Raw genomic sequence first — 25,445 nt, 5'->3', positions numbered from 1 at the left:
TAGGAATAGGAACAGAGATACAGCATTTGAACTATTTATCCAGCAGGTTATAGATCACGGGAATTCTGTCAAGAGAATAGGATTCCGTTCCTGCTGATGAGTACCTGCTTTGTTTTTTCTTAATAGAGGATGTCCAAATGAGGTTGAGATGGGGGAATTTGGCACTGGGAAGGAGACCCAAGAGGGTCACATAAAGAACACTAAGTGATATTCAACTAACCTTTTTGAAAAGTTTCATTGACAAACCAGTATCAGAACAGACTACTTTAAAAATCCTTTCATACAGTGTTCCCAGGGACCGTACACAAGCATACTCTGAATTCAATGAAACACAAAGCACAGCAGTGTAAGAAACTAAATTAATCATGGGATGTTTGCTTGATTTTATGCTTTGAAGTAACACTGAGCTTTAGATGAAAGTGAGTGATAATAGGTCCCATCAATATTATTGGAACTCTAACTCATTTTCTCATTAAATATTTACAATCCTTGGTAACATAACACATCCTCAACTCTCAAAGAGTATCTACCTGTCATCCTTTCATCATATAAACTATGATAAATTTCAACCAGAAAAGTGAAACCCTCAAAACTGTGATTTGTAGAGTTCCCAGGCAGCCCAGAGTGCCTTGGATATAGGCGATTTGGGAACCTGTTCTTACAAGTGACCTCTAAAGAAGGTTTCTCCTTCAAGAGCAGCAGATATATAAAAAATAATTCCTTTCTCTGGACTCATTTCAACTGATAAATGCCAAGGTAGGCAGTTGGATGCTAGGATAATCTGGCCATAAATCATGATTCAGGGTTATAAACAGAGTATATGCTTTATTTTGTTGTGGTGGTGGTTCCTTCATAACTAGGAAAAGGGAGACAAGCTTTCTTACTTTTCAACAAAAAGTTTCTCTATCTATACTCATTTACATGCTGACCTTCTTATATAAATACACAAAGTGACTCTTAGGAACATGTAAGTGATTATAGGAAGTTAACATATACCAATGACTTATTTGCCACCAACTTTATAAGTAGGCTTCTAGTTACTGCAGCATATTAAATAATAGTATCATTTGTTTTTCTGAAACAGATGCAAAACACTGTGGTCAATTTTTTTTTTTTTTAAGATGGTGTCTTGCTCTGTCGCCAGGCTGCAGAGCAGTGATGCAATCTTGGCTCACTGCAACCACATTGCTACCACTGTAGCCGAGCTGTGGTCTCTGATGTCACCACCAACTGCAGCGAGGTAAGCCACGGAGGCGCAGGCTCTGGCTCCAGCCTCCAGCATGCAGCGGTGTCTCTTCCTTCTCCTTGTCTTCCAGCCCGGCAGGAGAAGCTCCCGCTGCTAGCCTCCCTCCTACCGCTCCGTCACCAACACCACCAACAGGGAGGCAGCGCCCCAGGCTCCAGGCTCCAGGCTCCAGCCGGTGAAAACTAATGGACTCTTCTAGTTCTCTAACCCAGGTACCTAGCAGCTCGGGACACCGACACAGAAGACCCAAAAATGACGCACCACTTCCTCAGCATGCTTTATATACTGAAGTTACAGATCCTGGACTACATGTTCTGATTGGATGAGAGAAAAACCTCTAGGCCTACTCTGATTGGACTTTATTTTCATGCTGTGATTGGTTATCTTAAGACTTGCTCTCATGCAATCAGAACATGAAGTCTAGGAACCGGCATGCGCATAACCTCCGTATATAAATGATGCTGAAGACCCGTTACGGTTTTTTTTTTTTTAGGGTTCGGTGTTTTACTGTTGAGCTGCTCAGTGCCCAGCTTAGAGGACCAGGAAAAGGAGTCACCGGCCGTATGCTGGAGGCTTGAGACACGGCACAGCGGCGCAGCTCGCCTCGCTATGGTTGGTGGTGGCAGTGGAGATTGCGATTGCTGGAGGGGTAGGAAGAGGAAAATAGTTTTGGGATAGATAGAGAGGTGGGTAAAGAGTTTGGTGATTGCCAAAGGGAAAAAAGGATAGCGAGGAGGAGAAGGCATTGCAAAAAGACGATGGGGAAAAGATGGTGGGGAAAAAAGGTTTTGGGTAGATGGAGGTGGAAAGACAGGTTGTGGAGCGGGAGTGAGGGAAGGTTTTGCAGAAAGACGGTGGATAGAAAGTTTATGGGTGGATGAAGGGGGAAAAGATGGTGGCAATTGGGGAGAGGAGAGAGTGGTGAGGTGGGGGAAATGGGCGCGCAGTAGGGAGAGAGGATTTTGTGAAAAGACAGTGGGGAGAGAAGTTTTTGGGTAGATAGAGGAGCAGAAGAAGGTAGCAAGTGGGAGAAGGAAAAAGAGGGTAACTAGCGGGAGGAAGACAAGGTTTTGCGAAAAAACAGTGGCAGAAAAGAAAGATGGTGGAGAAAAGATGGTAGGTAAAAAGTGTTTGGGTAGATGGAGGAGGGAAAGAGGGTGACAAGGAGGAGAAAAGAGGGTGGCGAGAAGGGAGCAGGGAAAGAAGGTTGGGAAAAAGACGGGAAAATAGTTTGGGATAGATGCAGGGCAAAAAAAAAAGGGTGGCAAGCAGGATAGGGGAGAGAAGAGGACGAGTGGGAAGAGGGGGCAGACTTTGTGAAAAGATGGGGAAATTTTGGGGGGTGAGCAGGAGTGGGGAAAAGGCTTTGAGAAAAGATGGTGGGGAAATGCTTTTGGGTAGATGGAGAAGGGAAAGAGTGGCAAGGAGGAGCAGGAGGAAAGACAATGAGGAAAACAGTTTTTGGGTAGATAAAGGGGGAAAAGAGGGTGGTGAGCAGCAGGAGTGGGGAAAAGGCTTTGGGAAAAGACGGGGGGAAAATGTTTTTGCTTAGATGAAGGAGGAAAAGGGCATGATGACAGCAGGAGGGGGAAAAAAGAGGGTGGCCAGGGAGAAGGGGGAAAATACGGTGGGAAAAAACGGGAGAAAGTGTTTGGGTAGATGGTTGGGGAAAAGCGTGGTGAGCGGGAGAATAGAGAAGGCTTTGCGAAATGACGCGGGGGTGGGGGGGCGGGGAGAAAACGAAATGATGGTGGGGAGAAAACGGTGAAAAAGTTTGGGGGTAGATGGAGGAAGAGAAAGGGTGGTGAGAGGGAGAGGGCGAAATGCGGTCGGGAAAAGAAGGTGGGGAAATGGTGGGGGATAAAAGTTTTGGGTAGATTTTTAAAAATAAGATTATTTGTATTTTCACTTTTGAGTAGTTTGAGTTCTTTAGATATTTTGTGTATTAACCTCTTGCCTGATGCATAGTTTGCAAAGACTTTCTTCCATTCTCGGGTTGTGTCTTCATTATACTGATTGCTTCCTCTGCTTTGGAAAAGGTTTTAAGTTTAATGTAATTACATCTTTGCTTTTGTTGCTTGTGCTTTTGATGTCCCTTTGAAAATTCCTTGTCCTAACCAATTTCATGAAGCATTTATCCTATGTTTTCTTCTCTGGTAGTTTCATAGTTTCAGGTCCTGTATTTAAATCTTTATTTTGAGTAGATTTTTGTATATGGTAAGGTAATGGCCTAGATGTATTCTTGTACATGTGGGTGTTGGGTTTTCCTAGTACAGTTTATTGAAGAGATTGTCTTTCCCGAAGGTGTGTTCTTGGGGCCTTTGTTAAAAATGAATTGACCGTAAACGCGTGAATTTATTTATGATTTCTCTATTCTGTTTCACTTGTCTATGTCTGTCTGTCTCATTCGTTCATCTCTCTTGTCTCTCCCCCGCCCCTTTTATTGATAGTACCATACTGTTTTGATAGTACCATCCTTACTATAAATTTGTAGTATATTTTGAAATCAGGTAGTGTGATGCCTCCAGCTTTTCTTTTTATTCCAGATTCTTTTGTCTATCTGAGGTATTTTGAACTTCCATGTGAATTTTAAGATTTTTTCTATTTCAATGAAGAATGTCTTGTAATTGAACATGGATTGCATTGATTCTGTAGATCACATTGGGTGATACACATTTTAACATTCTTCTAGTGCATAGAGATGGGATATCTTTCCATTTACTTGTGTCTGCTTTAGTATCTTTCATCTATGTTTTATGAAGTTTTCATTTTGGGATTTCTTGCCTTTTTGGTTAAGTTTATTCCTAGATATCATTTTTTTTTTGGTAATGAAATAGCTTTCTTGATTTCTTTCTTAGATATTTCACTATTGGTGCATGGGTGTAGTATTCATTTTTATATTTTGATACTGTATCTTGGAACTTGACTAATTTATTATTTCTAGTAGGTTTTTTGTGGAATCTTTAGGGTTCTCTCTATATATGTTCATGTCACCTGGAAACAGACAATTTGACTCCTTTTTTCCAATTTGGATGCCTTTTATTGCATTCTCCTAATTGCTCTAGCGAGGACTTCCAGTATTATGATGAACAAAAGTGGTGTAAAAGTAGCCACACTTGTTACAGATCTTAGAGGAGAAGAGCTTTTAACTTTTCCTTATTGATTATGTTAGCTGTGGGTTTGTCATATATGGCCTTTATTGCACTGAGATATGTTCCTTCTGTACTCATGTTGTTGAGTTTTTCTCATGAAGGAATGTTGACTTTTAATTTTTTCAGCGTCTGCTGAAATGATTATATGGTTTTTGTTCTTGATTTGCTGAATGTGATGTTGCATATTTATTTATTTGTGTTTATTGAATCATCCTCATATTCCTGGGATGAATGAAATCCACTTGATCATGGCAGATGATCTTTTTATTGCGTTGTCAAATGCAATTTTCAGGTATTTTGCTGAGGATTTCTCACACCTCTGTTCATCAGGGATATTTGCCAGTGGTTTCCTTTTTGTGTTGTGTTCTGGTCTGGTTTTTGTACCAGGGTCATGCTGTCCTCATAGAACAAGTTTCGAAGCCTTTCTTCCTCTTCATTTTATGGGGAATATTTTGAGTAAAATAGATATTAGCTCTTTTAAAAATGTTTGGTAATTCAGCAGGAAAACCATGATTCTTGTGTTTTTCTTTGCCAGGAGACTTTTTATGACTGCTTTAATTGCATTACTCATTATTGGTCTGTTCAGGTTTTTTATTTTTATTTTTTATCATTCTATCTTGGGAATTCGTTATGTGTCTAGAAATGTATTCACTTCCAGATTTTTCAATTTGTTTGTGATGTTTTTAGTAATCTCTTAATGCTTCGTATTTCTGGGTTACCAGTTGTAATGCCTTCTTTATGACTTTGTTTTCTTTTTCTTATCTAACTTCATCTAGTTAAAACTCGTCAATTTTGATTTTTTTTAAAAACACCCCAGCTTTTGTTTCATTGACTTTTTGTATTTTTTGTTTCTATTTTTAAAATTTCTTCTCTAATCTTTATGGTATTTTTTCTGCGAATTCTAGCATTTGATTGTTCTTGTTTTTCTCATTACTGGAGGTGTACTGTCAGGCTATTTGAGATCTTCCTACTTTTCTGATGCAGGCATTTATAGCTATACAGTTTTCCTCTTAGAATTGCCTTTGGTGCATCCCACAGGATTTGTTATGTTGTGTTTCTATTCTTACTTGTTTGAATAAATATTTAATTTCCCTTGTATTTTCTTCATTTCTTTTATTGGTTGTTCATGAGCGTGTATTTTAATTTCCATGTATTTGTACAGTTTTTAAAGTTCTATCTGTTACTGATTTCTAATACTATTCGACTGTGGTCACAAAAGATACTTGATATGAATTCAGTTTTTAAAAATGTGTTGGGTGACCGAGGCGGGATCACGAGGTCAGGAGATTGAGACCATCCTGGCTAACACGGTGAAACTCCGTCTCTACTAAAAATACAAAAATTTAGCCAGGCGTGGTGGCGGGCTCCTCCGGAGGCTGAAGCAGGAGAATGGCGTTAACCCAGGAGGCGGAGCTTGCAGTGAGCCGAGATAGTGCCACTGCACTCCAGCCTGGGAGACAGAGAGAGACTCCACCTCAAAAAAAAAAAAAAAAAAAAAAGTGTTGTGACTTGTTTTTTGGCCTAACACAGTCTGCCCTGTAGAATAATCGATGTGCCACTCAGTAGAATGAGCATTGTGCAGTTGCAGAGTGAAAAGCTGTGTAAATGTCTGTTAGGTCCATTCTGTATAGAGTACAGTTTAACTGATGACGTTTTGTTGCCTGGATGATCTGTCCGTTCGCGATAGTGGGGTGTTGATTAAGGTGGAGTGTTGAGGTACTCTATTATTGTATTGCAGTCCATCTGTCCTTTAAAGCCTGTTAATATTTGCGTCTATATTTAGGTGCTCGAGTGTTGGTTGCATATGCACTTAACGGCTGTTTACTTGTTTCTCATTATATAATTATCTTTATTTTTTCTTTTTTTCAGTTAAAGGCTTTTTTATGTAAGTATAGCTACTCCTGCTTTTTTTGTTTCCATTTGTATGGGATATCTCTTATCATCTCTTGACTTTGTCTGTGTATGTCTTTATAGGTGAACTGAGTTCCTTGTAGGCAGGACATAATTGGGTCTTTTAATCCATTCAACCACTCTGTCTTAATTTAATTTACATTCAAGATTATTATAGATAAAAACATACTACTGCTATTTTTTACTTTTTTGATTGTTTTGCTACTTTTTCTTTTGTTCTTTCTCCCTTCCTCTTTTCTTTCTGATCTCTTTTTACTTCTTCACTTTCCTCCTTGCCTTTCTTCCTGTCTTTATTTGTAGTGAAGTAATTTTTTCTGGTAGTGTTTTAATTCCTTGCTTTTTATGTTTAGAGTGTCTGTTGATTTTTGTTTTCTGGTTACCATGAGGCTAAACAACATAATTATAACAAGTATTTTAAACCGAAGAAAACTTAACTTTGATTGGTCTCAGCTACTCAGGAGGCTCAGGTGGGAGGTGGGAGGACTGCTTGAGCCTGGGAGGCCGAGGTTGCAGTGAGCTGAAATCGCGCCACTGCACTCTCCAGCCTGGGTGACAGAGTGAGACCATGTCTCACAAAATAAATAAATAAATAAAAATGCAATAGCTTTATAGTGAATTCTGATTGTAAATTTGGAGATGATATATTAAGGTATAAAGAGGAAAGCGAAAATCATAATCTCATTACCCGAGGATAACTACTTCTAATGTTTTGGTACATACGCTTCCTAATTCATAATCCCCTCTCTCTTACACACACACAAATGTACACGTAAAATAGATAGACTTTACACACATATAATTTTATTGTAACATTTTCAGAAACACGGTTTTGTAATTTTTTCTTTAAAAATATTGTAAATAAGTTCTGTGAATAACATATAATAACATACATCTTAGTTTTCAGATTTTGTTTTCTGCTCTTTGGGGTGGCAGGTTCGCTTTTTGCTAAAATGAATCGTCTCAGTATCTTTGATTTTCCTTCTCTCCTCTAAGCTGTTGCTTTTGGAAGGGGCGCCTGGATCTCCCTCCTGTTTACTTGGGGGCAAACACATAGTGTCATGGGGTTTTGAAGACACGTTGCCTGTGCCAGATAGCAACACTGATTGTAGTTCTGAAAATATTAGCGTTTTTGTCCTGTGATTAATACTAAGATGTAAATGAAGTGGTTTAGATCATTGTAGCAAATGACCTAGATATAACTCTGTGTGTGTTTTAGATCATTGTAGCCAATGATTTAGATACAACTCTGTGAGTACCTTTTAATTAAGAGCTCAAGATTTCTACACAGTATGTTCATTGTCTGCTTTATCTGTAGAAACGTAAAAGCTGATACTTGGGTGATGTAAGAAAATGGATAGGTTTTACTATCACAAGGAAAAGGTATTATCCATACACTTTTGCCAAGGAGGCATGGGTTACTTAAATTGGCTTCTGGATATTGGAGTTTGGGTATGATAGCCTTACGTTGAATTTTTTGGTTACTGCTTGATAATATTTATTTCAGTAATTGTGTTTAGTAATTGATTGTGTGTGTTAATGAATAGTCCTGTCCTAAAAGCAAAAATGAAGTGGTTGAAGGGAGCATGAATTGTTAACATCTCCTTTAAACAAATAGGCTAGGTTAAAATTTTTTTACAGAGCTTTACAGTATTACATGTGAGTTTATTACACTATTACATGTCAATAAAAATGGCAGCAGAAGCTCTCTTAACTGACTCGCCAGATGGATTAGATCTCTCCATTCACTCAATAAAATGCCCATTTTATTGAGTTTTAATCCATTCAGAATCCATTTAGAAATACTATCTTATTTAACCTGTACCCTGTTTCAGCTAGCAACTGGATTATGAGTATGTGTATTAAATATTTTAGAAGACAGATTCTTTTAAACAAAAATTATCACACAGGCTGTCTTAAACTTTTAAAAAAGAGATCTGATTTTAGATTTGGTTAAAATACTAGCCTACATTAGTATTCTTTCTAGTAAATAAATATTCACATAAATTGTTTTTCCAGAAATTGGCCTTGAATACAGATTTCAGATCGTTGAAAACGGAACCATTTGAAATCTGCATTTCCTTTCCTTTTCCTAATTTATTTCAGTCGCTCAATAGGATTTTCTCATGGAATTAACTTTTCCCTCTCAGCGTAGTTACATAAGCTTGCTGTTGTAATCATGAAAAATAATTACCCATTTCAGCACTTACTAACGTGGACTTTACTTGAAGGGTCTCTGGTTTTAAAGTCAGAGCACATGGCTAGAGGCAGATGAAGAGTACCTCATCATTCATAGCCACTGAGTCTCTATAATTTTTAAATGCCTTTGGAAAGCTAGATCTCATGCTCAAAAGCATGCTTTTGTGTTACGAATCTTTTAGTGAACTACTTACTCAGGTCATAATGCTTTTAAAGCCCTGCTTTTCTTTCCTCAGAATAAACTGAATTACATGTTACCAATAACAATGCCACATCATTTCAAAGGAAACTGAATTAAGTAATCCAAGTCCGGGTTGCTGAAAACTAGATGACACAGGGTAGGCACTGGTTTGGTTACCGTGCAAAGGATCTCTATTAGTCAGCTTGGGCTGCCATAATAAAATACCATAGAACTGGGTGGCTTAATTTTCTCACGGTTCTGGAGGCTAGAAGCTGTAGATCAGGGTGCTGCTGCCTCGGTTCCTGATGACGGCTTTCTTCCTGGCTTATAGGTTGGCTGGCATCTTGTCCTCACATGCCAAAGGGGAGAGTACTGTAGTCTCACCTTGTCTTAAAACGACACCAGTTCTATCAGATGAGAGTCCCACCCCATGACCTCATTTAACTGTTAGTACCTCCTCACAGGCCCTGTCTCCAAATTTAGCTATATTAGGGATTAAAGATTCAACATATAAATTTTGAGAGGGCACAAACATTCAGTCCATAAAAGAAACTAGTTGTTTAATTAACAAGGATTGTTGAGCCCTGATATCTTGTTACATCTGCCTGTGTCCTTCCCCCATTCCCCTCCACTCTCATTTCCTCACAAACACTCAGATAAGGATTTTTTTCAGATACTGTTTTTGTTACTTATCAAACTACGTAGTAACATTATGAATTATAAATGTTATTAGCCATTGAGAAAGTAGCTGTGCACTGACTGACCCCAATTGACTGGGAGGGCTAGATGGTGCCTTCTCTGTGGTGGAAGATAGGTTGGAGAAATGTGGTTGGTAGCAAATGCTGTCTGATTTGAACAGCTTTAAAGAAGGCTGGTTCTAGTTGATTTCAGTTCTCTCCAGATGCCATTTGAATCTAAACCAATTTTCTAGTTCTTATCATTACAGAGTTGTCTTCTGGAACAATTATTTCTTTTTGTTACTTGGTAGCAATATGGATGTAGTTTTCTGAATCATTAAGGCATTTTAACTTATCTTCCATTCTCTTATTTTTTAAGTCCTTTAGGTTGTTTGAGGGACATTCATCAAGGAAACCGGAGAAACTTAAAACGCTCTTCCGCTTCTTTGGAACAGTCACAGAGAAAAGTGAACTCCTTTCATTCTTGCAGTAATTTTTCTTGCTGATGGGAACAGTTCAAGTCAAGTGACATGTGAGGAACATTTTGTGTTTAACGTAAACCTTCCTGTCCCAACCACATTGAAACAGTAATGATGTGACAAGATAACTTCGGTTTTATGCTTGTGTATAAGCATAAATGTGTGCTATAAATGTAGGGGGGCGGGGTTTACATACTCTGAAATCGGACACATATTCTCTGAAATCTGTAATATACATCAAAACATTTTCATGAATAAAAACCAGAGAAAGTATATTGACCAGGAAATAAATTTTGGATGCTCTTTATTTAAAGAAGCATTCACTAGTTTATTTGTATAAGTCAACTAACGCATTGCTTTTCTACCCATTCCTCTCTTTTGTGCCCCCCTAAGCCCTTTGTGGAGTTCTCATAAAACTGTTTTGTACTGAGTTTTATATCCATCTTCCTCTATTAAACCTTAACATTCTTGCTTCCCCAAAACCTGATAGCAGCTGAGGCAGTAATAGTAAATGTCCAACAAATACTGGTAATGACCAGCTGATAATAGAGTGGTATTGCCACTCTTATCTCAGAAGCTGAATGACCGTGGTCAAGTTTCTTGACACCTCTAAGCTTCAGTTTTATCACCTATGAAATAATATAATAATGGTTATTACCTTACAGGGTAGTTATAGGTATTAAACAAGGAGATACATGCTTAATAAATGTAAGCTATTATCAATGGGTAGCCTTTCCTACAAGGTGGATGTAAACCAGAACACCTTAAAAGTTTCTTTGTGCTAAGTAGGTAATGTCAACCTGGTCAAGTGAAATGGCTTTTTTTCAGTTCTGGGTTGTAGGATTGTCTTAAAACATGTCTTTGAATAATTTTAAGGTCATTTTTCTCATATCCTACTTTTACTCTTGCATTACAGTGTACTTGGCATCTTCCCCCTTGAATGTATTGCTATTGGACATTGTTAAATTTTTAGAATGAAATCAATTATCAGGATTTTGATATTTAAGGGAAAATTATATGCTTCTCTGATATGGAATTATTTATCTCATAGCTTATTGAATTTCAGTTTTGTGCCCTGTACTGAATGAAATATTAAAATGCAGAATCATTTGGACCTATGAGACACAAAATTAAATTAGAATTTGTAATGACTTGTTAAAAAGATGACTATGTAAGGCCAGGCGTGGTGGATCACGAGGTCAGGAGTTCCAGACCAGCTTGGTCAAGATGGTGAAACCCCGTCTCTACTAAAAAAAATACAAAAATTAGCCAGGCGCGGTGGCAGGAGCCTGTAATCCCAGCTACTCGGGAGGTTGAGGCACAAGAATCATTTGAACCCGGGAAGTGGAGGTTGCAGTGAGCTGAGATTGTGCCACTGCACTCTAGCCTAGGTGACAGAGCAAGATTATGTCTAAAAAAAAAAAAAATGACTACTTTTTTTGGCTATTCTAGGTCTAAGTAGAATTATTACTGTCGGTCTTTTTTGTTTTGTTTTTACAGTACTTTGAGTTGCCGTTTTAAGTAGAATTGTTATAACTAAGTAGTACAGAGTTTACTTTTTTGTCCTGGGAGTCAAATCATGTATGTCTTCTCTAAAAACTAACCTGGCTTTCTAAATTTTAGGATTTCAGATACTTTGAGGAAAAAGCTAAAAGTTTGTTTTTTCAACTAGAAATGTATATGCCATTATAAGTATTTGGAATTTGAAGAAATAAATTATAACTAGACATTTTATTTTCTGACTTTTTTACTGTAAGTGTTAATTAAGTTCTTTGTAGAAATACAGTACAACATTGCTCTTGGTCTGCAGTATGTAAAGCTAAGGGTTTAAAGAGGAAATCCTAAAGAGAATAAAAGAGGTTGCAGTATAATGAGTCGTTGTGTAGAAGTTCTGGAGCCTACTCAATAGACTTGAGAAGCTTATTTAAGGTATCATATTTCATCGAATCTAAGATGTCATAGATTATTTTTAAAAAGTGCTATTACATTATATACCTCTAAGAAGGAAAAAACACTCAGGACAGGGAGTTTAGTAGGAGACCTAACCCACAAGGCTGGTACACCTAGGGATAAATGAGAAATTAACTTGACCGTCCAGAAAAGGGACCATAAAGAAGCATGCAAGTCTCAACCTTGACACTAAATAGAGAAAGAAAAAAACATTTCCCTGAGAATTTGAACCACAAGCCCTAAGCTTTGGGTGTGCAGCCTTACCACCAGTGTGGTCCACAAAGGATTAATTCAGGTGGTGTTGGGCTGATAGTGTTCCCAGATGACAGCAGAAGCAGATGCACATCTTCTCTGGGAAAATTCTCCTCTAGTCTAGACCTATGGTAAGATACCTCCATTATAAAAGATGTATTCCAGTTTCAGAAATGTAGTATGTGGAAAAACCTGCCTTTTAGAATTGATAGAATAGAATTCCATCAGGACTAACTTTTCAGTGTTGTTAAACGCGTATTTTATATTTGATGAGGATCTTGAGACTGAAATATTTTAAAAAGCCTTCCGAATTAAATTACTTTTTATATAGTTTTAGATATAAAGTATCTTATAGATCAGATTTTTGAAAATTTATGACCTGTATGTAGTATATATTGTGATTTTATTATGGGAAGTATTTGATTAATCAGAGTATCCTATTCTGAGATGAAAGTTGCCTTGTTATGAAAAAGAAAGCTAACAGACGTGCTCTCAAGGCATTTTTTCTTAATCTAAGAAACCATGTTCTTCTGCTTTTTCTTGCTTTGCCAGCAGTGTTTATGAATTTCTCTTAGCATCTCTTAGTACATATAAAGGACATTTGATGTTCTTACTTCTCTGCTAAGTTACCGAATGACAAGAGAGATGTTTTCTATTATATTCATGGAATTGCGTCTCTAGTGTTAGAGTTGTTTGACCACTTACTTGTGAGTTTTTAAATATGTTATCCGTTTATGTTAAAGTTAGATATCTAAAGAATGTAAGACCCATGTTAACAAAAAATTTTGTTTTCTTCTGCAACTGCTCCGTATGGTTTTTGAGTGGTTCCTGCTTTTGACTGAGAACAAGGAAATGTGGAATTGTGCACAGGAATGAAATGATGGCCAGGCTTTCACTGGGTTATACACTGTCATCACTAATAGTTCCTGACATCTCTCTCTTTCCTTAAGAGCTTTTTTCTATTCAAGAAAACAGAAATAGCATGGCCTTTTTAGTTTGCTCTTTGATTTGAATCAGACAAATTACTTCTGGCCATCTGATATATTTGTTTCTTTTGCTACTAGCTTTAAAAAATAAATAAATCTGACTAGAAAAGGATCTCATCCTCTTAAAATTATTGACTACATTAATACTACTCCATTTTGATCCTCCCAAATTTATTGCTTCTTGAAAAATATGTCATCTTTATTCTGTAAACTCTTAGAACCAGTAATTTCTTCTCTGGCTAAGACTGCTACTAACAAGTAGAGTGATTGCCCACTATCTAAGCCTGAAACTTAGCTTTACTAACTTCAGAGGATGTGCAAATGATTTTCTTTTTAAAGCTGTGGCATTTCACTTTACTAGAAAGTACATAAATGTGTCTTTATTCACCAGTCTTTGAATGTAGGGTTAAGTCCTTTCTTTGTAAAGGAGTCTACAAATTTGAATTCAGTTTTGTCTTTACTGCATAAGCTGTACCAGTTATACATCCTTTTTTCAATGGTTTTTTTTTTAAGTGTATTCAGCTTCAAAACTTTACCGAAAAGTACCAGCACTCAAATCCTACTGTTGTGCTGTTATTTGTATAGTTTTGTTTAGTGAAGTCTTACTGTTTTATAGGAGTTTCTACTGTAAGGATAATATTTTCAATCAATATTCTGTTATTTTCCAATGCTAGGCTTTGTATTTCCTGGTTGGTTTTATAGTCAATGTTAGACCTATTCTTTTATTGAGTGTGTGTGTGTGCATGTGCACGTGTGTGTGTATAATGTTTTCAAAATTGAAACTTATTTTGGGTATGTTTTTCTTTTATTGCTTCTGTAGAACCTACTGGGTTGGTGACATTTACAAGACAGAGCCTTGAGGATTTTCCAGAGTGGGAAAGGTAACAACAATAATAAAAATAGTCCTAGACCCCTAGAATTAGAAGGACTCTTGCACTATGAGAGGATTCTATTTTAGAGCACCTGGAAAGATGGTTTTCCAACCTCTATCCTAGTGCCAGGGAATTTCTTCTCAGAAGTGATCCATCGATAGCTCTCATTTTTGAAAAGGTTATGCCTTTTAAATCAAAGTCTGTAACCCTTTGATTTCTACCATTTTGTCTTGGTTTTGTCTTCTGAAAGAAAGCGGTGTTTAAAATTGAGGAGTGTTGTATGTGAAGACACTAATAAAAGGAAAGCCAATATATAAACGTTTCTCCTTACCCTTTTTTTGGTTAGTGTTTGAACTTTATGGCTTTTCTTTCTGGAGGACAAGATTGAGAAAAGTCTTTTTATTATTTACATTTTAGTAATTAGTAACCGTCTAGAGTTTGAGTGGCAAAAATTTTGAAGTTTGGCTGCCCTTGTGTACTACTGGTAGATTTTCTGGAAGTTGCTATTTACTGTTTGTTTCTTATTTATTAGAAAATAATTGAGGAGATAGCAGCCAATCTGAGCTAATTCAGATTTGTAAGGTCCTTAGTGTCCTGAAATAGTTAACATATTTCTTAATCTAAAGCAAGTCCCCCAATGCACTTAAAGAAGTGTGGATTAACTTTTTAAATATGTTTGAGGACATGGTGAAGCATACTAAACACATATTTAACCAATGCTTCCCATTTTCACTTTCTAATAATTTTATGATAGTTTGTAATTGTTTTGTTTGGAATTAGTGATGAATGGAAATCACTTAAAAAAAAAGTTGAGAAGTCATATCTGCTTAGGTGGCTTTCCTGCGGTGTTTTCATCCATCAAAGATGTTTATTTGTGAAGTGAAAGATAAAGAAATTTACTTCAGAAGACTGAGTGTATGGTTCAGGTGATTATTAATAGAGGGAAGTAGATAAAAGATTAAGAAACCTGAAGAGAGAAAAAAAAATGAGCCAGAAAAAGATGAGAGCATGTACAGCATTTTGGCATCATGCCATGTCAGATCTGAAAGGAACCCCAGCCGCCTACTAAAACTCTTGATAGCTCTGTAATACCTGCAACAGCCGGAGACTGGATAGCTTCAGTGACGGCAAATCTGCTGTTGCACATCAGTTTGTTCCATTGGTGGCTGCTTGTGTTATCATCTCATGCTTTCATTCACTAAAAATGTTTTCTACATTCATTCTCCACTATTCCTGGTTCTTCCTTCTAGAGCTACGTAAACAAATCTGAATTTCTAGTTTTCTTTAAGATTTGACCTTCCTTCATGTATCTTAATGGCTTCTTGACCTACTTTCCTCTCCAAAAGTGCATACAAGTTCATACTAAACTGATTCATTTCTTCTATTTCACACGTAATATGGAGTCTAAACCCTTTATCTCTGCTCTTAACAGAGTAGATTGGTTGCAGTTTCTTGGGTGCAGGAATGAAAAAATGAGTACATTTGCCTCAGCCTCCCATATAGCTGGGACTGTATAGGTGCATGCCACTACACCTGGTTAATTTTTGTATTTTTTGGTAGAGACAGTGTATCACCCTGTTGGCCAGGTTTGTCTCGAACTCCAGACCTCAAGAGATCTGCCTGCCTTGGCCTCCCAAATTGCTGGGATTACAGGCATAAGTCACTGCGTCTGGCTTGGGGGAGTTACTGTTGAAGTATTGTCTTTGTATCCCAAAGCAGGCCCTTCTGAAACTGATGATGTTGATGAAAAACTCCTTCTACTGAAGTCTTTGCAATGTATAATCTTTTCACTTCCATTTTCCTACATACTGTTTCTATTGGTTCCTTGTATTCCACAGACTGTGTTTTAATATTTATAAGTATAGTGTTCCTTTTCTATGTGGAAAAGGGAAAATGTATTGGCCTTTTTTTAACATATAAATGAACTTCACAAGCAACAATTTTTCAAATCAGTTTTCCCTGTTGTGAATCTCGAAGTGGGTACATGATGCACTTTCCCATTTAAGGTAAAGTACACATTTATCCCTTATCTCAGAATAGTCAGAAGTCAGGTTCTTATTGTATGGTTAGTAATGCAAATATTGATAAGGTCATGTCAATACTTAGTATTTAGAAGAATTCTGAAATAGCACTTGTTACTCTGTAAGTTTTATGCATTTATTACTTTTTTTGAATTTTTTATAATGTTCCCAAACTTGACTCTCTCATAGGCTATTAGTCATAGGTTTTACTTCTATCTCTTGTGGCCTCAAGTACACAAGATGTATTTTCTTTAGATTTAGCATATAATATAAATTCAATTGTTTATTTCAGATTTTGAAAGAACAAAGAGGAACTACAGAATCATTGCTTACATTGACACCGGCCCTATTGTCCCAATGAATGGGTTTTTTTTTGGATGAATGTCAAAATTGACCCTGCTGTTAAAGCTTGAAACTTGGATCTGTTGTATCTGAGTTCTCTTCTCAAAAAAAAGACCTTCAGGAAGTATCAGATAACTGAAACATACCAGATCACAGCACCACATGCCTCCTGCCCCTCCCTAATTTCTGTTCTCTTATACATTGTTAAATTTCTTTCCTGCCACTATTAGTCAAGCCCATGGATTTGAGACTGAGCTCCCAGCTCCTGGGCCGCAGCACCAGGTTAAAGCTTTCTTCCTTGGCAGTACTTGTCACCTCAGTGACTGGCTTTTTCTCCGATGAGCAGGAGGACCTGGACGAAACCCCTGGTGTTTGGGTAATAACATGAATGACCATCTTAACTGTTATTCTTTATTGAAATTTTACTTTTTAACTACTGGCATCTTGTTCATTATCTCCCATTCTTTTGACCTCATATCTCTTTTTTCATTGACTTTACAGTCAAGGAACTTGATGCTCCCTAAATCCAAATATTACGGTTAAAAGAAGAGAGAGGAAATGTGTGCAGAGAAAGTGTATTTTACAAATGAACTAAAGATGGATTCTGAGATACAGGTTTATAGATTTACCTAGAGTTTTGAGTTCAGGTGAGTTTTCACAATATGCAGTAAGTGGAAAAGAATCCCAAAATAATTGTGACATGAAAAAGCTAGATGTTGAAAACCAAAAAGATTTCACTTTGGTATGGCACTTTTAATTCAAGAATACTAGCCACCAAATGAGTTTTTCTGACTGTAATCATTGCTCTTTAAAAATTAAGAGATGTATTTATAACTTTTGTTTGACTTTTAGTACAGCTTCTGAATTGAGTTATCAATAGATAGGACAAAATAGATGAGCATTCCCTTCCCCCTAAACAATGTATTCTTACCGAAATGTAATATATTTTTATTTATACTTGAAGACAGTGTTTTTCAATCTTTTCCATGTTAGTAGCTCAGATCTTTAAGGACAGAGGATGTGTAATGGGGGCAGTCTGTGGTCTTAATCCTAAGTGGCACTCTGATATTTTAGATTATTTCTTTCATATTTGTGAGTAAAACTTCTGCTTCAGTAGGATGAGCCTGTTTACCTTGTGACTGCCTAACAGATCTGTTGCTTTATATGCCAGTTTTTAGAAGCAGGCAGATTACATTACCTGGATTAAAATGTTTTTGACACTAAAGGCAGTATCTTAAATTTTTACATATGAGTTACTTTAAGTACAACTTTGCTTAAATTATGGGGATCGAGTTTCCATAACTTTCACCATAGTGAAAATGGAAAGCAGGGAACATTCCACAGCAAATCCTGAGCTTATTTACAGAGTTAATTGAGCAAAGCAAGCATTCACACTTGTGTGTGTGTGTGTCAGTGACAGATGAGCATGGTACTTGAAGCATAATTGTGCTGCTTCAGATTCTGATATATCCAGTAATTTTATCATGTAGCTAGAGTAACTAATATTAAGTCCCCAAGCCTACTTGGGTCTACTGTATTTGTATTTTAAAAGAATGTTTTTAAGCTACCAAATAGACATGTTATATATTTCTTCTGAATTAGAAAACGTTATTTGGATTAATAGAGTTAATAGAATCATATTTTATGTTTATTATGTCTTTTTTTTTTTCATGAGATGGAGTTTCACTCTCGTCACCCAGGCTGGAGTGCAGCGGCGTAATCTCAGCTCACTGCAACCTCCGTCTCCTGAGTTCAAGTGATTCTCCTGCCTCAGCCTCCTGAGTAGGTGGGATTACAGGCACCCGCCACCATGCCTGGCTGATTTCTTGTATTTTAGTAGATATGAGGTTTCACCATGTTGGCCCAGGCTGGCCTCGAACTCCTGAACTCAGGTGATCCGCCCTCCTCAGCCTCCCAAACTGCTGGGTTTACAGGTGTCAGCCACTGCACCTGGCCTATTATGTCTTAAAAGTGCTTGCATTGTCACCTAGATTATTTTTTATCTTTCAATGTGAGTTTTTATTGGTTTATATGTTGTTTGTTTTTTTTTTTAGGAAGCCATCATTCTTTAGAGGGCAATGACCAAACAGTACCAGCAGAAATTGAAGTACCAGCAGAAGGCTAAGAAGGTTAGGAGAAAAAGACATTTTGTATTTTACTGTTTTTTTCTTTTTTTTTTTAGACGGAGTCTTGCTCTGTCACCAGGCTAGAGTGCAGTGACACGATCTCGGCTCACTGCAACCTCTGACTCCCTGGTTCAAGTGATTCTCCTGCCTCAGCCTCCTAAGTAGCTGGGATTATAGGCACACACCACCACATCTAGCTATTTTTTGTATTTTTGGTAGAGACCAGGGTTTCACCATGTTGGCCAGGATGGTCTCAATCTTTTGACCTCCTGATCCACCCACCTCGGCCTCCCAACATGCTGGGATTACAGATGTGGTCACTTGGCCACCTCCTCTTGGGAGAAATGCACTGATTCTGGTTGCCACGTGGATTTATTTTGGGAGTGATACTCATCTAACTTCATGGAAATAATACTAGATAGAAAGTTAGCGGATGAATTCTCTATCTGATGAGAGTTTTGGGCAAATCGAATACCAAGTTACCAAGTTTTGTTTTTTTCTCTGATGCAAAAAAACAATTTGCCAGCCGGTGAAAAAGTCTCACAGCTCTGGATGTGAGTTTAGGATACTGGATTTCTACCATTCAATTTCTTACTACTTTTCTTGCACAGGGATCATGGCACAAGCTGCAGTTTCCACCCTGCCCATTGAAGATGAGGAGTCCATGGAAGATGAGGAGTCCGTTGAAGATGAGTCTGTTGAAGATGAGTCCGCAGAGAGCAGGATGGTGGTGACATTGCTCATATCAGCTCTTGAGTCCATGGTGAGACCTTCTGTTCTAACATTCTGTAATTGGGTAGTACTGGGTGGTAGATAAGGTTGATTTGTTTTTGTAGAATTTATAATTTTATGATTTATAGTTCTAATGAGTAGATCTTTTTCTTGAATAACAGTTATGGTCAAACACTTCTGACCAAATGTGCCATGTTGTCCAGCCTGGTCTCAAAATTCGGGGCTCAAGAGACCTGCCCACCTTGGCCTCCCAAAATACTGGGATTACAGGTGTAAGCCCCTGAATCTGGCCAGATATTTTTCTTTTTATGGCTGAATAATACTCTGTGTATGTATATATTACATTTTCTTTATCCATTCACCTACTGATGGGCATTAGGGTTGGTTCTACCTTTTGGCCACTGTGAATAATGCTGCTGTTAAACGGGTGTACAAATACCTGTTTGAGTCCCTGCTCTCAGTTATTTTGGGTATATACACTTAAAGGGTGTTGGTGGATCATATAATTCTGTGCTTAATATTTTTAAGGAGCTGCTAAACCATTTTCCACAGTGGGCTGTACCATTTTACATTCCAAAAGGCAATGCATACAGCTTCCAATTTCTCTATAGCATTGCTGACAGTTAATGTTTTCTGTTTATGTACTGTATTTGTATAGTGTTTGAAATTAATCTGAGGGTTTTTGCTGATACCAAAATATTAGGAAAGGTTTTCCAAAAATAATACTGCGTATTATAAAGAATTTTATGTGTTACTTGATGCCCTGTGATCTATTTTCTCAGTAAGAAGATGAGCTTCTCAGCTGGGCGCAGCAGCTGATGCCTGTAATCCCAGCACTGTGGGAGGCCAAGGCAGATCGATCACAAGGTCAGGAGTTCAAGACCAGCCTGGCCAACATAGTGAAACCCAGTCTCTACTAAACAAACAAACAAACAAAAATTAGCTGGGTGTGGTGGCAGGCACCTCTAATCCCAGCTACTCGGAAGGCTGAGGCAGAGAATTGGTTGAACCTGGGAGGCGGAGATTGCAGTGACTGAGATTGCGCCACTGCACCCAGCCTGTGTGATAGAGTGAGACTCCATCTCAAAAAAACAAAAGGAAAGAAGAGGAACTTCTCTCCATCCAACCTCATTCCACTGCACCAACTCTTCTGTGTCGGGTTGTGCAGGGGAGAAAGGGAGCTTGGCAACTCTTTGCTGTGTTGAGTTGTGGTAGCCCATCACTGGGTTGTAAAGTGCATTGCCTCCTTCCCCCCCCCGCTTTTTTTTTTGAGACAGAGTCTCTCTGTCACCGAGGCTCAGATGCAGTGCTGAGATCTCTGCTCACTGCAACCTCAGCCTCCTGGGTTCAAGCGATTCTCCTACCTCAGCCTCCCAAGAAGCTGGGACTATAGGCACGTGCCACCACACCTGGCTAATTTTTTTTTATTTTTAGTAGAGACGGTATCACCATGTTGGCCAGGCTGGTGTTGAACTCCTGACCTCAAGTGATCCGCCTACCTTGGCCTCCGAAAGTGCTGGGGTTACAGGCATGAGACACTGAGCCCATCCACCTCCTCTTTTACTTGGGAGAAATGCACAGATTCTGGGTGCCATGTGCATTTGTTTTGGGAGTGATACTGATCTAACTTATGGAAATAATACTAGATAGAAAGTTAGTGGATGGATTCTCTATCTGATGAGAGTTTTGGGCAAAATGAATTCCTAGTTTCTGAGTCTTATTTTTCCCCTGATTCAAGAAAACTGTGAATTATCCAGCCGGTGAAAAACTCTCACAGCTCTGGATGTGAGTTTAGGACACTGGATTTCTACCACTCACTTTCTTACTACTTTTCTTGTGCAAGGATCATGGCACAAGTTGCAGTTTCCACTCTGCCCACTGAAGATGAGGAGTCTGTTGAAGATGAGGAGTCGTTGGAGAGCAGGATGGTGGTGACATTCCTAATGTCAGCTCTCGAGTCCACGGTCAGACCTTCTGTTCTCACATTCTGTAGTTTGGTAGGACTGGGCAGTAGATAAGGTTGATTTATTTTTGTAGAACTTACAATTTTATGATTTTCAGTTCTAATGAGTAGACCTTTTTCGTGAATAGTAGTTATGGTTAAACACCTCTAACCAAATGTGCATGTGGAGTTTCTACACTGATTTTCAGACAATCTGGATCCCAACTGGGTATCCCACAATTCCATCCTGACACTCCCTGGAGTTAGTGCAGACCCCGCAGGATGGGGGCTCAGTCCCAGGAGTCTACCCTCACTCCACATGCCAATTGCAAGTCTTGGGTTGTTGCATGTAGTTTTGACCGACCAGTTAGAAAACAGGGTTTCATGACCCCGTTGCTGGGTGGAATCATTTGCTCGGACAGCTTGCAGAACTCAGAAAAACAGATTGTTTTCTTTTTTTTTCTGAGATACAGGGTCTCAGTCTGCTGCCAGGCTGGAATGCAGTGGTGTGATCAAAGCTCACTGTAGCATGGGACTCCTGGGCTCAAGTGATCCTCCCACCTCAGCCTCCCAAATAGCTGAGACTACAGGCCCGCACCAGCATATCTGGCTAAGTTTTTTTATTTTTTGTAGAGAAGGGGTCTTGTTATGTTGCCCAGGCTGGTCTCAAATTTCTGGGCTCACATGATCCTCCCACCTCAACTTCACAAAATGCTGGGATTATGGGTGTGAGCCACTGCATCTCACCAATTTACTTTCTTTTACTGGTTCATTTTAAAGGCTGTATCTCAGAAACAGCCAGTGAAAGAGATGTACATGCTGGGCACAGTGGCTCATGCCTGTAATTTCAGCTCTTTGGGAGACTGAGGTGGGAGCATCGCTTAAGTGCTCAGGAGATTAAGACCAGCCTGGGTAACACGGTGAAAACGCATCTCTACAAAAAGGTTTTTCTAAAAATTAGCCAGGTGCAGTGATCTATAGTTCTAGCTATTCAGTGCTTATAATTCTAGTTAGGAGGCTGAGGTGAGAGGATGAGAGATGGGGCTTGAGCTAGGGAGGCATAGGTCGCAGTGAGCCACGATTGTGCCACGGCACTCTAGGCTGGGGGACAGAGCCAGACCCTGTCTCAAAAAAAAAAAAAAAAAAAAAACACAGGGCAAGGTGTGTCGGGAGGGGTACAGAACTTCCATGCTCTCTATTGCGCATGTTACCTTCCTGTGATCTCCCTTGTGTTCAGCAACCCAGGCATTCTCCAAATCTGGTTGTTGAGGTCGTTTATGAAGGCTTCTTTAAGCAGGCATGATAGATGAAATCATTGACCATTGGTGATTAAGTCAGTCTTCGGCCACTATTTCTTCCTGGAGCCCAGTGGGTGAGGCTGACAGTTCCAAGCCTCTAATCACATGGTTTATCCTTCTGGCAACCAGCCCTTTTTCTGAAGCTGTCTAGGAGCTTTCAGTCACCCAGTCATCTCGGTAACATCACCAAATGCATTCTTACTATGGTGATCCCAAAGGTCTTAGAGGCTCTTGTGTTAGAAACCTGGGACTAAGACCAAATATTCAAACAAAAGATGCTCCTATCACATTTATCACCAAGGCCTTTATGAGAACTTGAGAAGCTCTGTGCCAGGACGAGGGGCAGAAACCAAATGTGTATTTCTTTTCTTTTTCTTTTGAACACAGAGTCTCTGTTTCACCCAATCTGGAGTGCAATGATGCAGTCGTAGCTAACTGCAGCCTCAACCACCTGGTCTCAAGCAATTCTCCCGCCTCAGCCTTCCAAGCATCTGGGACTACAGGTGCACACCATCCATGCCCAGCTGATTTTTGTATTTTTTTGTAGAGATGGGATCTTGTTATATTGCCGAGGCTGGTCTTGAACTCTGGGGCTAAAGCAATACTTTCACCACAGCCTCTCAAGTAGCTGAAACTACAGATGCATACCACCATGCCCAGCTAATTTTCTCTTATTTCTTTTTGTTGTTTAATTGAGGGGGGGCTCTCACTGTGTTTCCCAGGCTGGTCCCGAACTTCTGGCCTCAAGCATTTCTCCTGCTTTGACCTCCTAAACTGTTGGGATTATGGTTGTGAGCCCCAGCCTCTGTGTCCAGCAATCACAAGAGGTCTTTATAAGTGAAAGAGGGAGGTAAGAGAGTCAGAATTGAAGGAGATTTGATGATGGAAGCACAGGTCACAGAGGGAGATTTGAATATGCTTTGCTTCTGGCTTTGAAGATGCAGTTAGGGGCCATGAGCTAAAGAATAGGGGTTGCTTTCGGAACTGGGAAAGGCAAGGGAACACCTTCTCTCTGGAACCTCCAGAAGGGATGCAGTCCTGCTGACACCTTGACTTTAGCCTTAATAGACCTATTTTGGACTTCTGGCCCCCAGACCTGTTAGGTAGTAGATTTGTGGTGTATCAAGCCACTCAATGTAGGGTAGTTTGTAACAGCAGCAAGAAGAAATGAACATGAAGCCAGGGGTAGTGGCCCACACCTATAATTCCAGCTATTTAGGAGGCTGAGGCAGGATGGTTGCTTTGGCCCAGGAGTTCAAGATAAGCCTGGGCAACAAAGTGATACCCTGTCTACATGGGAAAAAAAAATTAGCGGGTGTAGTGGCATGCACTTGTAGTCTTAGCTACTAGAGGCGCTGAGGCAGGACGATTTCTTGACCTAGGAGTTCCAGGTCTCAGTGTGTTGTGATCGTGCCATGGTGCCCCAGCCTGAGTGACACAGCGAGATTATATCTTAAAAAAAAGTAAAAAGAAATGAGTGAGCATGGCAGGAATGGGGACACATAGCAATATTAAATAGAGTGGTCAGGGTTGGCCTCCTAAGTGAAAATTGAGCAAAGACTTGAAGGAGGGGAAGGAGCTGGCCAAGGTACTGAGGGAAGAGCATTGTAGGCAGAAACAACAGAATAAAGATGCTGAGGGAACTCCGTGGTGTGTCTGAAGCTCAGGAAAGAGGTCTGTCGAGTAGAGAGAGGGAGAGAAGGTAGGGGAGGAGGCCAGGGAGTTGTGGGACTCAGATCAGTACAGATTGTGCAAGCCCTGGGAGGCTATTGCTGGGGCTTTGGCTTCTATGCTGTCTGAGATGGGAGATGCGGAAGGGTTCTGAGCAGAGAGGTGACACGAACTATCTATTGATTTAAAAGCATCCCATGGTGGCTGAGTTGAGAAAGATTGTGGCAAGATTTGGGTAGAAGCACGGAGGCCAAGCTGTGGCAACATCCAGGTAGGAGATGATAGTGGTTCTGACCAGGGTCCTGGCAATGGTGAGAGATGGTTGATTCTTGTTGAGATACTAAGTAATTAAAAAAAACAAAACACTACTGCTTTTCCTGATTATATGAAGTATGGGATGCTAGATTAAAGACATCTTAAGTCGGGCCAGGTGCAGTGGCTTATGCCTGTGGCGTCAGCACTTTGGGAGCACTTTGGGAGGCACAGATGGCACAGATGGGAGAATTGTTCGAGTCCAGGAGTCTGAGACCACCCTGGGCAACATAGCAAGACCTCCTGTCTATGCAAATAAAAATTAATAAAATATAATTATCATGGGATAGTGGTATTTTGCTGTAGAACCAGTTACTCTGGTTGTCGAGGTGGGCAGATCTCTTGAGGGTGGGAGTTTGAGGCCAGCTTGGGCAACATAGCAAGGCTCCTCTTTCTACAAAAAAAAAAAAAAATTATTTGGGTGTTGTGGTCCCAATGAGGGACAGCATTCCTGAGACTTTTTAAGTACTTTGTGTGTGTGTGATGGTCTAATAATCATAGCCTTAAAACTTTCTGGCTGGGCATGGTGGCTCACACCTGTAATCCCAGCACTTCGAGAGGCCGAGGCGGGTGGATCATCTGAGGTGAGGAGTTCGAGACCAGCCTGGCCAATATGTGAAACTCTGTCTCTACTAAAAATACAAAAATTAGCCGGGCATGGTTGCAGCACCTGTAATCCCAGCTACTCGGGAGGCCAAGACAGGAGAATTGCTTGAAACCGGGAGGCAGAGGTTGCAGTGAGCTGAGATGGGCCACTGCACTCCAGCTTGGGCAGCAGAGTGAGACTTGGTCTCAAAGAAAAGTTATTGTGATATGCTGTACACATTCACAAATTCAGTGTCTCCCAGAAGTCTGAGGTTCTTTTTTCTTTTTTTGAGACAGAATTTCACTCTTGTTGCCCAGGCTGGAGTGCAATGGTGTGATCTTGGCTAACTGCAACCTCCACTTCATGGGTTCAAGCAATTCTCCTGCATCAGCCCAAGTAGCTCCTGCCTCCCAAGTAGCTGGGATTACAGGCATGTGCCACCATGCTCACCTAATTTTTTATTTTTAGTAGAGTTGGGGTTTCTCCACATTGGTCAGGCTGGTCTCGAACTCC

At 39.5% G+C, this 25,445-nt stretch overlaps 1 long non-coding RNA gene across 5 annotated transcripts; it reads left to right on the top strand.

Moving 5' to 3' along the window:
* The first annotated feature begins 1,316 nt into the window (after positions 1 to 1,316).
* Positions 1,317 to 24,744, top strand: LOC107976657 (uncharacterized). 5 transcript variants are annotated; one of them, XR_008537083.2, is made up of 9 exons: positions 1,317 to 1,458; positions 1,740 to 1,858; positions 9,743 to 9,895; positions 13,851 to 13,911; positions 16,767 to 16,912; positions 18,320 to 18,394; positions 19,003 to 19,154; positions 20,967 to 21,087; positions 22,751 to 24,744. It is a non-coding gene; the product is annotated as an uncharacterized LOC107976657 (long non-coding RNA). The 5 variants fall into 5 exon arrangements; XR_008537087.2 differs by lacking the exon at positions 1,317 to 1,458 and having other exon boundaries at positions 1,647 to 1,858; XR_008537089.2 differs by lacking the exon at positions 1,317 to 1,458 and having other exon boundaries at positions 1,647 to 1,932.
* The last annotated feature ends 701 nt before the right edge of the window (positions 24,745 to 25,445 follow it).

Source organism: Pan troglodytes, chromosome 11, assembly GCF_028858775.2.
Source record: "Pan troglodytes isolate AG18354 chromosome 11, NHGRI_mPanTro3-v2.0_pri, whole genome shotgun sequence".
Classification (NCBI taxonomy): domain Eukaryota; kingdom Metazoa; phylum Chordata; class Mammalia; order Primates; family Hominidae; genus Pan; species Pan troglodytes.
Note: the sequence above shows the minus strand (reverse complement) of the source record. Positions and strands in the feature narration are given on the sequence as shown.